Raw genomic sequence first — 14,593 nt, 5'->3', positions numbered from 1 at the left:
GTAGATGAGCTTGCGGATGAAGTCCTGCGGGCAAAATGCATAAGCGGACCGGCAAGCCGGGGCAGAATTAAGACGCGGCGGCTGATGGAAACCCGGCTAGCATCCCGGATTCCGCGGTCGCAATCAAATATTCAACGAAGACTGAGCTGCAAAGTGGTAGAATCCCCGTTCACCACCCCGCGGGAATCGAGCATAGAGCCTAAGTCCAAAGAGGCCTGCAGGCGTCCCTTCCGCGCTTCGTCAGAGCCGATGCCACGGATGGCTTATGAGCTGCAGGCTAAGGTTGAGCCGTGGAGTGATGAAATATAGAGAGGAGTCCTCGTATTCGAAAGGCGCAAGTTTAGTTTCGTTTTTCCCCTCTGCTTTGACCCGAGAAAAATAATCGCACTCCACTCGATGCATTAGTAGCTATGCCACTTCACAACGCTTTCCCCATGAGAAATTCATCGAAGTAATCGGTTTTGCTCGACGTTGGACTCTGCGTAGGTGTTCAGGTGCTACTATAAACTGAAGTCGGCTCCCAATGTCTTTCCAATTTCAATGACATCGTTATTGACTCCGATAGATTCTGAGCGCTATCGTCGTCTAGTTCCTTGGATTATACCGAGCTGGGTTGAATTGTCTTTTGCTACTTCGACTTCGAAACGTCTTCACCATTTCTGGAACTTTTTAACACGAGAATTCAATGTCCAAGCTGCTGCCACCATTTCTCACCTTCTTCAATCTTTCCCAAATTCTTTTATGACCAGTACATTTCACTGCCAAATCGCCTCTTGACATGCCTTACTTTGGAAGGTGGTTGATCCTCCGCAAAGTATTCAAGAGTACGTGATTCAAAAAAAAAAAATATGTGTCGCTTAGTTTTTACTCTACTATAACATATTATAAAAGAAAGGAAATTGGAGAGATCAACCTGGGATACCTTCTTCGTCAGAAACGGATATCGCTTCGATCACACTTGGCATGGACAATTTGAGATCCGTTTACTTTTCCGCATACTATCCAGCCTCGGTTTGCGGAACGATGATGAAGCCTCGCGCGGTATGGCGCCCTGAGAATTCGGATCGATGAAGCGAGAGCGCAAACCACGTACACCGACGTTCCACAACGCGTCATTCTCGGAGATTACAATTCGATCTATGCGCGCCGTGGCGGCACATACCTAGATAAATGCCGTGTAGTGTTAACTCGATGAGATTACCGAGTCCGGCTCTTATCATCCGGTTCGTGGCAAAACTCCAGCTGGTGAGTTTTCCAAAAGTAACGAGCCTCGAGTTGAGGTTGAGAAAAACGCTGTTGTTACGTCCTCCAGACCTTATATTCCATTCCGACACTCAATTATAGTCACTTTACACCCTGCATCCTCTCCTTCGTTCTCTCAAGGTTTTTTTTATTTATTTTCATATCTTTGACAAGGTTTTCGGCGGTTTTCCGTGTCCATCGTGCGAATCTGGGTGTTTCTACTGTGACTGCCAAACTACTGCTTTCTCGTCCTTCCTCTCTTACTCTTGTAAGTTCGAAAACATAATTGTGATAAACAAGGATGATCATTATTATTATCATCTTCACCGAGTCAGCAGGTTTATCTCTATACTGCAACTAGCAAGTCTTCTACATTTTCTAACCTCATATACTCCCATCCTAGCTTTCTCACGAGTCAGTTCTCATTCTATCTCTGCATTCCTGTCCAAGCCGACTCCTTTGCATCAACCACTGTCATAATTCAATTATTTGATCTTTAACAATAAGCCAACTATACCACTTAAATCGTGTACCTCCTTTAAAACCGATTCCTTTCTTCTATTATCATTTCCTGCAATGGGAGTAGTAGCACGTAAGTTCATAATCGACGTGTACGAACCCTAAAGCAGTCAAAAAATGCCTTGGCTAAGCGTAGAATGGGTTCAGGTAGTCGCTCATCGAAAACTACGCGCTCTACCCAGTAACACTGCATTGCCGGAGAATGGAAAAGATTTGTTTGTTTCACATTAGATTTTTATGATTTCATGATACTGTACGAGACTGTCGAGATTCTTCACGATCGAGGCATTGGGTTTGGACGATTTGACGACATTGCCGCATCACCACCGGTAATATTGGACGACCGGTTGAGACTGCAGAGCTGAATTTCCCCAGAGCCAGACAATGAGAAAACGCGTCATAGCTCTGGGGGTTAAGCTCGCGTTGACATCTGGCGTTTCGTATAATAGAAAACGACGAGCTGCTCGCGAGAATCCGGAATGAAAATTAGCGTAAAAATTATTCGTCACAGATAGCTGCCGGCCATGGATTCATTCACCCGGAGTTTTTGGGACCATTGTGAAGCCTTGGCCGGGGGCTGTTTCGCCCTACGGGTTACCTAGCCGACGGTTCTTCCATCGTCGTAGAATCGCGTCACGGTTAAGAAGACGCAGCAATGCGGTACTAATTTTTGTCGGGTGGACGGAACAGGGAGAAAAAAAGGGGGAAAAAAGAAAAACGTAGACGAAGAAAAGGGAGAAGGAACTGTATTTGTACGATTCGCATGGACGGTTTCCATGCATTGTGGGCGCTCCGAGCAGGTATTGCGAGGTAAAATGTCACCACCACTTCGGTGAGATAAAGAGAGGGTAGGTACCTACGCGTTATGGAAAAAGAGAGAAAGAGATAGAGGGAGAGGGAGCTGCGCACCGGGCTGTCTGAGAATAAGAAGAGGAGCTCAGCCGAAGAGATAGATATCGCGTAATAAAATTGGAAAGAATTAATCCAATTCGAAAGACGGCGAGCCGGCCTTGAGGGAGGCTGCTGCACAAAGGTCAGAGGCGGGTAATTCAATATGATTCAACAAACAGTTTAATGGGGATTACGCTGGGTGAAACCGGGCGGAAGAACCGCTTCGGGCACCCTTGTAAATATAACCAGGCAACTCGAACGCCAACGACGCCGACGTCGACGACGAAGATGCGAAACGAGGATCAGGTACGCGGGCATTCGAACCTATCAGAGACTCGAACCCTTGGTTTCGACCTCCAGAGATGAACGAACGTGGAAGGGGGGAGGAGGGCGCGTATTCGATTATGTAAATCTGAAACCTTGGCTATTCATTAAACTTCAGTTAATACGATCCTGAAAACGGCTCTAATTCCATCTCCAAGATTTATTCCTACAGCGACGGGTATGAGCGAACTCTCCAGCAAATTTCAGTCGGAAATCTTATCCTTCCAGGTTCGACGAACTTTAGGGTGCCGACACCCGGCCAAGAACGAAAGCATGGTCGATTTTTTAATCAAGTTTACCTGGATGTTACGCAAACAAATCATTATGCGACGCAAACTTCGATTTACTACTCGAGTACTTAGAAATACTTGATGTTTTGAAATATTGGTACGTCAATGTCTACTGTTTGAACGTTAAAAACAACATTTTACATTATTAATTCGTGAACCGTCGACCCAATCTGACTAAAAAAAAAAAAAAAAAAATGTACTTTTCAGAAAACACGTCGTTTCCACTCAAGTATGTTAATTTCTAGGGAATAAAATTAGTACGGAAAATATCGTTTCTTTACTGCACTTTGGGAAAAATTTGAAGAAACTATGTCGTTATTTTGTACCCAACTTAATGTCGGTTGAAAATGAAAAGCATTTTAACTCTCACCCTGAACTGATTCGTTTGTGAAATAAACCTATGCGTTGTTACCTATGTACTACATAATTACGTGAAATGTGAATTTTGTCATGTTTAAACAGTAAACATTAACGATGAATCACTTAAGACCGCGAGAATTTACAGTATTCGAAAAGAAAGAAACCGATACTTGTCCCGTCAATAAATTTATCCATCAGTCTCAAACTCTGCGCTCATTTTTATTGGCGCTAAATTTTGAGTCACGGTTTCGAAATGGGGGAAAAAAAACTCCTTTAGATGAAGACAAAGGTTCGGAGATAACGGTTGTTCGACTCGTTGGGAGTCGGCCAGAATCGACGGAGGCTCGATTCGGGCTGAATTTGAATTCAAACTCGGTTCTGCACGTGCCAGGGTATCCCTTTCGTTTTTTAATTACGCCCCTTGCCCTTGGAGCAATAAATATGGGAGGAAGAGGGTTTCGGGTTTTAAGGGGTTCTCGCAGTGTTCGTACCGAATTCAAAGCTGACAGAGGGGCAACGGCTGATTACATTACCCGTTGTGCTCTTTTTTTAATTTCCCTGAATTATTCCCACCCGATTCCCCGATTCGCTGATAAATTTCGCAGGTTGAAATTTTTCCGCTGGTGTAGAGAAGAAAGAAAAAAACGAAGAAAAAAAAAAAAAAAAAAAAATGCACGAGAAGAGAAAGATCGATCCTGCCTCGGTCCAAGGATCCGCAGCTTATAGATATAGAGAGGCAAGCACGCGCCGCTGTCCGGATCCGCGACGTGTCGAGAAACCGGATGCGGAAAGAGTATTCATAAATCTAGTAACATCAATCTGGCGAAGAATAGAGAGGAGTAGGATAAGAAAAAAAAATAAAAAAATTGCAGCCGAGAAGGGGAAAAGGAAGAGAATAAAGCACGCCACGGGAAGCCGCAGAAACTCTGAAAGAACCGGGTGATTCAGGGTTGCGTGAAGCCTGTGCAAGTAGCTTATACAGCTAGCCGCGAGCTTTGGCATGACAAAACAGAAAACTAGCGTTGCGTGGAAACGGCCAAGAACTCGGTTATTTATTTAGTTTACCTCTTTGCTTTTTCTTATTCTTCTTCCCCCCCTCCCCGACGCGCCACCTCACCGTTGTTTCTTACCGCCAGCTTTTCTTCGCCGAGGAGACAATCTCCAGCAACTCGAGTTAATCAAGAAAAATAAGCAGTACTTTCGAGTTCCGGCGAAGCAAATGCGAAAGTGCGGAAAGACACTGTCGTTGGTTTCGGCAGAAGGCAAATGCAAAGGCAAAGGCAAAGGCAAAAGCAAAGGCAACGTCTATGGCAGAGGCAAAGGAGGGAAGAGTCTTATTAAGGAGAGATAATATTCCGTATAATAAGTTAGTGCTTTGCGGCCGCCGGGGTAGCTAGCAAGCGTAGTAGTCGAGGCGGCGTTATCTTTCCTCTTTCCTGTATTGGTATTTACACTCGCTGTGGGAATACCGCAAGTATTAAAGGCGGGCGAATGAGTATATACATGTAGACACATACGTAACACACGGACACGTATATACAGGGACGCATACGATGTATGTATATATACAGTTTGGCATCTTCGCAGCGAATGAACTTCGCTCGCAATGTATAAAATAGCCACTCCAGTTTCGCTCGTTTCTTAGAGACTGAAATCTCCGACTCGTTTCTCTTTTTTCACCACTTTCTAAACATTCTGGAACCCTCAAGTTACCTGCGCCCTCTTACCTGCTGTAAGATCAATCGCGGAGCTGCGATGGAATAGGATACTTTACTGAATTAGTCGGATTTTAACGAGCAGAAATACGTCGAGAGAACGTGCAAAACTGCAGCGTTTATCAATTTCATTTCAACCCATTCAACAGTATCGTACGATATTTTATGAACGTGTAAATTCAAAAACCATAAATATGTTAACTTTACATGAAACATGATTAAAATAATAAAATCCAACGGTTGTAAGGAGTTACTTTCAGCAGAAGATTCATACAGAATCAAAATGTAATCCAAGTGGAATGGCAAAGAGTAAGAATTCCGTGTTATTATCAACAAGATAATAATATAAAATTAACATTTTATAAATGTCAGGTCCCGCGTTGCAACAGTTATTACGTTTAGGATTTTAATATTTCAGGTTCGTTGAATCAACATTATTTTTGTTGTTGTATCGATTGTAAAACCTGTTATCAACATGTCAAAAAATGAACACAATTTTCCAGTAAACGCGCAACATTAACCGGTATTACGGTTGGATTGGCAGAAATATTTTTGGAGACATTTTGGGACAAGTAAAACATGTTTTCAACCGTGCGGATGTTGTTCGGAACGCTGAAATTTTCACAGTGTGGTTAGAAATAGAAGAAACTACGTGTAGGAAACACTTTCGAGCTGAACGACGAATTACGTTTCGTAAAATGTATATATTGTACAAAGAAGAGATTTAAGAAACGGAAGAAATGAAAAATAAAGGAGCCAAAATGATAGAAGAAGGGAAAAAAAAATATATAAATGAAAATAAAGTAGCGAGGCATTTGTATTCGTCTACGATCACGGAAGACGTTCGAATGGGTATATACCGGTAAAGATTGAGAGGAGTTGGAAAGCCCGCGGCGATGAGGAGGAAGCCCAGGAGCAGGAACGAGTGTGTCGTGTAAAGGGGAGAAGAGCCAGGGGTCGGTGTGCGGATCGGATCCACTCGACCGTGACAGGAGTGACACGAAGCGACGTCTCTTTAAGAGTACAAAGGAGGTCGAGGGAGGCAGCAGCATCAGCTAGCCGGAGGGATCCCATTCCCGAGTTCCCTAGTTCCCGAGTTCCCGAGTTCCCCGTGTGTCCCGCAAGCCGAGATCGGATCGAAAAATAGGAGCGTAAACAGTTGTGACATATGCCGGTTTATGTAAACAGGGATTAGCGACTCGAGCATTAGAGGTATACACAGACGCAGCGAATGCGAAACGTTGCACACGCAACCGTTGACAAGAGGGACAAAAAGTAAGCAGAGGGACACAAAAAATGATGAAGAGAAAAGAAAGCCAAAAAGAAAAAAAAAAAGGAAAAAGTAGAGAGGAGAAAAACGCAAACAGGGATTTGCGAAAATCTAACCGCTGCGCCTGCAACTCCACATGACTGGGACACTGGGCTGGACCCCGCATTGTTCACCGATCCCGGCGATATCGGGCCCAGCGATCTGGAATGGTTTCACGGTCCGTGCTGATCCCCCTTCTTCGGGATCGGTCTCCGGAGAACCAAGAGTGACAGAGACTCGGATTCCCCGCCTTGTCTACGAGCCAACTCGCCGGCTTGGACGGTATCTCACGACGTTTTTTTAAATCCAATTTCACCGACCACACCTTCCGCCGACTCTTCAATACAGACTTAATGTACCCACCAGTTCATGACTGAGCGTATAATGTCCCGGTGCGAGTTCAATTTCCGACGGTGTTAATCTACGATACTAATTTCTTCCGACCAGATTACTTTCTGGACCACAACACTGGCTATGGGAGGTCTCACTCGTCATTTCACTTCGTTGACTCCTTCGACTTACTTTCCTTACTCTTCCGCACCACGTCCTGGAACCTGAGCGTTCGATCATTCGTGTCAGGAATCGCTTCTTCGGAACCGGTAATAACCTTGGGGCCTTGCTTCTGTTACCCGGGAAAGAAATATCTCAGTCATCATTGTCCGTTTCTGATGTTCCTCATGCGTCCGAAGCACTTCCACTTCCAAGAAAAGTGCCCCAAATGTACCTCACCAATATTCCTCATTCTCTGATACGTAGTAGTACATGATAAAACATCATACATGTGTTTCAATCATCTGCCAACTCGGCCGTTTCAGGGTTGAAAACTACCCCTTAAGTAGATTTCTTGTAATATCTCGATGAGGACGTAAAATTTTTTCATCAAACTGAATTCGACCCCGATCATTCGCTATCAACAGACGATAATACATCCTGTCTTTCTATTGTCACAAGCTTACTGGCATCCGGTGAAGAGAATGCCGAAGATACATTCACAATCGCTGAATGTCGGGGCAAATTTTTGAAACATACACACCTAAGAAGACCCAGAGTTGTTGATGCGGCTCTAATCGGTAGGCTTTAGAGCTGATGGCGACGATACCATCTATGCACTGGTAGCCACCTCGGGGTGACTAGACTCTCCACAGGAGGTCCAATCCAGTCCCGGTATTATGGCTGGCTTGGCGAACGTCCAGTTACGACACCTCGCCAGGTAGTCGATCCGTCACGACTCCCGCAGCCGATTGTCCTCGGGCACCGTGCCTTCGCCTTGGATCGCCAACGCCAAACCCATCCCATGAATAATCAGGGCCAGCAGTCATTGTCCACCCCTGGGAAAAGAGCTCCGTCGACACTTGGAAGCTTTCGAAAATACTCGAGGTTAGCACAGCGAGGAGTCTCAAATTCCTAGACACAATGCGGTGAAAATATGCACAGGAGGAAGGTTTGTTTTTGAATTGTTTTTTTTTTTTTTTTTTTTAAACTGCCACTCGTAAAATTTGTATCAAATAGTAGAAAAAAAAAAAAAAATACTTATCGCGAAACTTGGATAACGTAGTAAAATATTTAGAGGTTTATGAGCAATGATTAAGTGGACCACGATACAAAAAAATAAATATAAACTAATATACATACAAGTTCGAAAAGTGTATACATAAAAATGAATAAAAAATATAAAAATAATTGATAGCGACTTCTAAATATTCTCCTACCTCCTCCAGGTTTTAAGACAATTTTTTTTTTTGTCAGCATTCGACACAAATTTTCGAGTGCGACGTTGAAAAAAAAAAAAGAAAAAAACAGTTTAAAAAATGAACCACCCTAATGCACAGTCTTACGCTATTTGTATCATATAAATTTGTCGACCACTCGAGTATGTCAATCAGAGTTTAAATTCTGCCCGATATAACCTGACTACTCGGGGGCGCAAAGAGCCGTCAGATGCAGATAACACCGGAAATGAAATTCGGTTTACGTATCGAGTGCAGGTCGAGATAGCCGGCGAAATTATAATCCCGAATCGAGCCTCCGGCCTGTAGGTTGTTCCTGCAGGTATACCGACCGGCTTTGTTTTGTTATTCCAAGGCAAACATTAACCCGTTCTATTTAGCTAATCGTAATAGATCGTGCGGTCGACTGGACCGGACATTGGCCCCCTGTACGAATTAATTAACCTTACACGTATACACGTATGTTTGTTGCATGGGGGGCTGATCGTGAGCAACAACGAGACCCTTGTCCTAACACGGAAAGGCAATTCGTAGCGACGAAGAACAAATCTAAATTAACACCCACCTAAAACTGTGGGCCGGGTGAAACACCGGGCATAAATATTTTTCGGATCGTTATTTACCGGGGAGAAACCTGCGCAGCCGAAGAAAACAACCCAGAGAATAGAGAGAGAGAGAGAGAGAGAAAGAGAGAGAGAAAGAGAGAGAGAGAACTAAAAAAAGTAAAAAACAGAGTTATACGCAGAGCCGTTACTATTGGCCGGATTCCAAAAATCCATCCGATGAAATTGACTATAGTTTTACCTCTTCGTTTCTGCGGACAGTCTTCCATAGGTTGGAATTTTTGCGAAAGCTCGAGAAAAAAAAAAAAAAAAAAGGAAAAATAAAGAACGAACGAAGATAAAGAAACACGCGAGAGCCCCCAAAGTGAGTAGAGGGTGTTTTACCCTCGCATGAATGTAAAGGCTGTAGGTCAGCCCTCTGTTTAGCATATTTGAATATTGATAGACGCCTCACATCCCCGTGCACTTGGACCCAAAATCGCCCTCGAGTTTCGGCTTACCTCCGAACCGCGGCCACCTCAGGAATCAATCTTCGATGAGCCGAAGACCCTGCGTAAAAGCCGGTCAGTGACTCGTTTCGGTTTTCAGCAATATTGCCGGTCACCCTGCATTATTATTGGCGAAATTACACCGGTTGACAAAAATTCACGTTTTGTGTGAAACGTGAAAACTTTTCACCGATTATGGTAGGAACGACGTTCAGTGTAATGGAATTGATATTCGAATATTTTACATACGAGCAGTTTTATTCCAATTCGATTTTTTTAGTTTCTTTAAAAATACTGTTTTTATCAACAACAATTACGTTATACGTAATGTTACAGTTATCTGGTCAACTAAATTTTCTAACAAGGACGGTGCTTACTAAGTTTTAAATATCTATAATCTACCTTCATTCTAGAAGTATATATTTTTTTTTTTTTTGATTCGACCAGGTTTAGTTTTTGTGTTACAGCTTTTTGTGTTACGGTAAAATTTAATGTCTGTCGTTTCGACTTATCTTCCTTGATTCAGGGTGTTTTGTCATTTATTGTAACCAATCAACTGGTACTTGCAGTGAATAAAATACCCTGAATCAAAAAAGGTAAATTAAAACGATAAGCATTCAATTTTACTTGTAGCAGCTGTAACACAAAAAATAGACCTGATCGAATCAAAATAAATATAGTTTTATAACGAGGATAGATTATATGTATTTAAAAATAAGTAAGCACCATCCTTGTTGCGAAGTTTTGTCGACCACTGTTATTATTGCAAAACTGTCGTTACTGTTGTTGTTGTTGTTGTTGTTATATATTCGTAAACAGTAATCTGGACCGGTGATTGCAGCACGGAAAATATAGCGTAATTAATCCAATTATCGTCGATAATCGATCCTCGCACTGACCCGCCTAATCGTTAATACCGAAATAATTATATTTAATCCCTGATTATCGTTCATCTATGCAGATGTACAAACGGCGTAGACGGATCACTGATCGTTATAATATTGCACGTGTGAAAATTTGATAAAGCAACGATCGTTTACTTGGCGGGTAAACATCGAATACCGGTGTTCAAAGTGTGGGAAAAATCAGTCACTGCAATCGGCATGAAATTAATTTTCACTCCACTGTGAATTATTGATAGTTTGGGCAAATATTTCGACAAATTTTCATCGCACGATATCAATTCGCACTTTTGTCGCGTCTGGGGAATTGATTTCGCGAAAGTTTGCTCAGCGAATGGAGAACCGCGGGAATGGTGAATTAAAGAGAGAGAGGGAGGGAGAGAGAGCGTGAGAGTGTCGTAGAATGGAATCGGCTGTATGTACCGGAGTGTTGCTCTGTCACGAGTAAAATCTACAACACAACTCTCTATGCAGTCTCGCCCCGTGTTATAGATTAAAGATCGATACTCACGGCACAATGGAAGAATATAGACGCGCACCCCCCGTGCCGATGTGATGCAGTCTGCACCCCCTGTAGCAGTGACATGTCCCACCTTCACCCTCCCGCCCTTCGACTCCCGAATTTATGCCTGCGCATACCGGGTGATCGCTATAAATCAGTCACGGGCTGCACCGATTTATTAAATTTCAGTTCTACGCGTTGCAGCGATGCCCATTGAGCTGAAAATAATAAATGCATCGATTAATTGAGTTGAGACAAATAATCGAACATGACTTGGTTGAATCGGTGAAAAATTAATCGATCAATCGATTATTTCGTATTTTCTGAAACGGTGTGTTTGAAACGAAAATTTCGTAAATTTTACTACGTAGTCCTAATGGCGGAATAAATTTTTGATAATTTCGAGTTTCTTTCAAAATATTTTTCAATTTCGGGTGACAATATTCATTCGCCTTTCACTTATTAAATCGAATAGGTGTATCAGTATGCAAGACATCGTTCGTATTGCATCGTTCATGGGAGTGAAAAAACAAAAACGATTTTGAAAAAAAGTCGATTATACTCGATTAATCGGAAAAAGATTATCGATTCAATAATTCTTAATGCATTGCTGGAGAGACAGTGATTCGCTTGAAAATCAAACAAACGATTGTTCCAATGCATCTGCATTGATTTTGAGTAATTTTTATTCGTTTTCACCTTGTCGTGTTGATTTTCGGTCAGTGACCAATTTTTCCTCTGTTTTTTGGTGATTTTCAACCGTCATTTGGAATTTGTATCAATTTTAGGATCGTACAACTATGAGAAATCATTAAAATTCACTTGGTTTAATCGAAATTAATGAAAGCACACGACAAAGTACAAGCCAATGTACAATGTTAACGAATTACAACAATTTCGCGTACAATTAATTCTTGATACGTAATTCGATTGTGATTCGCAATAATTTACAATTATATTATATAGTTATCTCGATTGAATCCTCATTATTTCAAAGAATATTCCAGTCATCGATGTATCTACAATTCACAATCCGATTTCCAACAGTTGAATTAATAACTATACCTTGATTTAGTGTGTTCGGCAGTAGTTTTCTTTTTATTTCTTGTTTACATATTTATCAATTCTCCGCGCATAATTCCTACGAATTTAAATCTAATAAAATCAAACTTCTTTCTTTCTGTGGCAAATCAGCGACATTTCTCTAATACCTATAGATATAAAAAATTTACATTCAAACGGAATTGATTTGCTTCGCGGAAAGAGAAATGAAATTTTTCTTAGGCAGTGGATGGTTTTTCCTTTTTTCTTTTAATGTATTTCTTTTTTTTTTTTTTTCTCTTACCCCACGAGGATGAGCGATTCGTGCGGGCGTGTAAAAATCTAGACGGTGAATCGGTAATTTTGGTTTGCCGAGCGTGATCACCCGGTAGAATCGTACGTGAGGTGGAGTTTGTATGAGCCAGGGATGCGGAGTAAGGTAGGTTTAGCTGCCCCTCCCACTTCGGCGGGGGTTTATTCTATTATACCTCGACACAATCGGTAAATTATTACAATTACTGCTTTATATACGTTATACAGGCGCGTACGTACACACGTATATATACAGAGCCGTAGAATCCTGAAACACAGCTGCCGAGTCAGCTGACAAATTTCACCAATTCCCGGGGCGTTCTCCATTTATGCTCGTTTATTTCCAACGCAAACAATCTCGTATTTTCGGACTTGTTAACTATGTGTCAAATTTACTTTTTCACTAGGGTGCGAAACTGAAAGTGAAAAAAAATTTTAAAAAATTTTACAGGCAAATGGACGAGCTCGAAAAACGCCGCGACCCAAAAATAGAACAAGGAAAAAAAATTAATGTGGTTCTCACTCCTTTCGTAGAAAAATAAAATATTCACAGATGTGAAGCGATAAATAGAGTTTCTGTTTAAACCTTACAGACGCATATTCGGTATTCTCGATAAACAAAAAAAAAAAAAAAAAAGAGAAAAATTCTCTCAACTAGTAACGTGTTTTGTGTGTCTCTTTAATCCTCCAACCACCAAATATAAATATTCTACAACGATTCTACAAAATGCGAGCTCGTATTTTTCGACTTTTGGAAACTTTAAACATGGTAAAAATTAAATCGTTCTTCTTACTGTGTGCTTGATTTTTCATTCGCGTAAATGTTTGTTCACCACTTCAGCTGTGACAGAATCACAAAGCCCGGCTGAGTTAATCACTCTAAAAATTATTTTTCATTATTTACGGTATCAAACCTTGACGATGCGAATGAAATTTTTTCTTTCACTTTGTTTGTTTCACAAGAAGAGGTGAAAAAATAAAAGAATACAATCAAATAAAAACGGGTGGCGAATACATTTTGCGACGTCAAAAAATTAAGAGCGTGCTAATTGTAAATTGATTTGAATCGATGTTTGAAAGAAGGTGTCAGTTTGTCGTGGGAGGAAAGAAAAATCTAAATACACTATTTTTCATCGATTGATTAAAAGTAAAATAACATCGTTTCAATTCAGAGCAGACTGACAACGAGAAACACGATGTTTCATAATATTTCTTCGTACAAAGTATTTATAGAATTATGGTACTGTAACGATTCTGCAGATGCTGTAATAAAATAACAAATAAACAAATAAACAAATCAATGAGTTAATAGTTGAATCCACTGCTTCCGTTTACCTCATCACTTGCTTTCTTTTAGAGCTGTTCAATGAAGCCCGCTTAAATGCTGCAAATTAATTTTCCGAGAAATTGTCAATATTCCAAGCTAAGGAAAATTGCTATTGTTCCGAATAACTTCAGAGAGAAAAAGGAGAAAATGAAGATGTAAAAGCTGAGAGAAAAAAAAAAGAAAAAGAGAGGATAACCAAAAAAAAAAAAAGAAATAATAATAATTTCAAGAATAATATACGAATTCCGCAAATCCGCAGGAGTTTTAACGGCAGCGAAGCGAACGATGGGACTGTAATCGCATTGAAGGTACGTCAATGGGTCCTTTATGTCGGCGGTACGGTACTTTATAAATCGCAGTTAATCCCGCGGGCGTGAAGAAAATTTCAAACATGTCAAATGTATATATGTGTCGGTAAGCTTGAATAAAACGAAATAATACTGGTGTATTAGATTTTTACAAATTTTCTATCTTTACACCGTTTTCCCACTCTTTTCTTTACAATTTCTCAAATTTTTTTTTTTCTTCTCTTTTCTCTCCTTCCTCCTCACCTCCTCGGAGAGGAGATATTTTTGTCGCGCCTGTAAATATCATCCCGTCGCTTCGCGAACAACCTCCCTTCTCGACAATGGATGTGTCCTAAACGCTCCTCTTTCACCGGTGGTGTGTAAATTCGCCAGAGCCACAACCAAAGAGCTGCGTGATGGATTAGCCGACCTTAAACGACGCCTCCCCTGATGCATCCCCCGGGATCCCCGTTTCTTCGATTTTGAATATAATTTTCACTTGTAAAATCGTTGATTGAACGCTTTAGGATCCCATTGTAAGGGAGGAAATATGACGGCTGAAACGGACGCCCCCTTACAGTTGCTGTCTTCCTTTCTTCACTCCTCCCCCTCCCATCTCTCTGTCACACCCCTCGCGCTAATCGCTACTCTCCTGCACACCCATTGTCGAGACACTCTCGTAATTCAATCGGTTCTGCCCTTTATTCTACAGATATTGAAAATCCGTTCTTGTAAAATTTCAAATGTGAAAGAATAAATGGATTGATTTGAAATAAAAAAATTAATCTATCGTA

General features: G+C 41.3%; 1 protein-coding gene across 1 annotated transcript in view; it reads right to left on the bottom strand.

Annotated features, from left to right (window-relative positions):
• The window catches only part of LOC124216702 (uncharacterized), a 53,331-nt gene extending 42,414 nt beyond the window's left edge, over positions 1 to 10,917 (bottom strand). Inside the window, exon 1 of the mRNA XM_046621548.1 lies at positions 10,842 to 10,917. The gene's annotated coding sequence lies outside the window, so the exon portion shown is untranslated. The remainder of the gene's footprint in view (positions 1 to 10,841) is intronic.
• Positions 10,918 to 14,593: the final 3,676 nt, after the last annotated feature.

Source organism: Neodiprion pinetum, chromosome 4 (assembly GCF_021155775.2).
Source record: "Neodiprion pinetum isolate iyNeoPine1 chromosome 4, iyNeoPine1.2, whole genome shotgun sequence".
NCBI classification, from domain to species: Eukaryota; Metazoa; Arthropoda; class Insecta; order Hymenoptera; family Diprionidae; genus Neodiprion; species Neodiprion pinetum.
The sequence above is the reverse complement of the archived record's forward strand: the minus strand, read 5'-3'. Positions and strand labels throughout refer to the sequence as shown.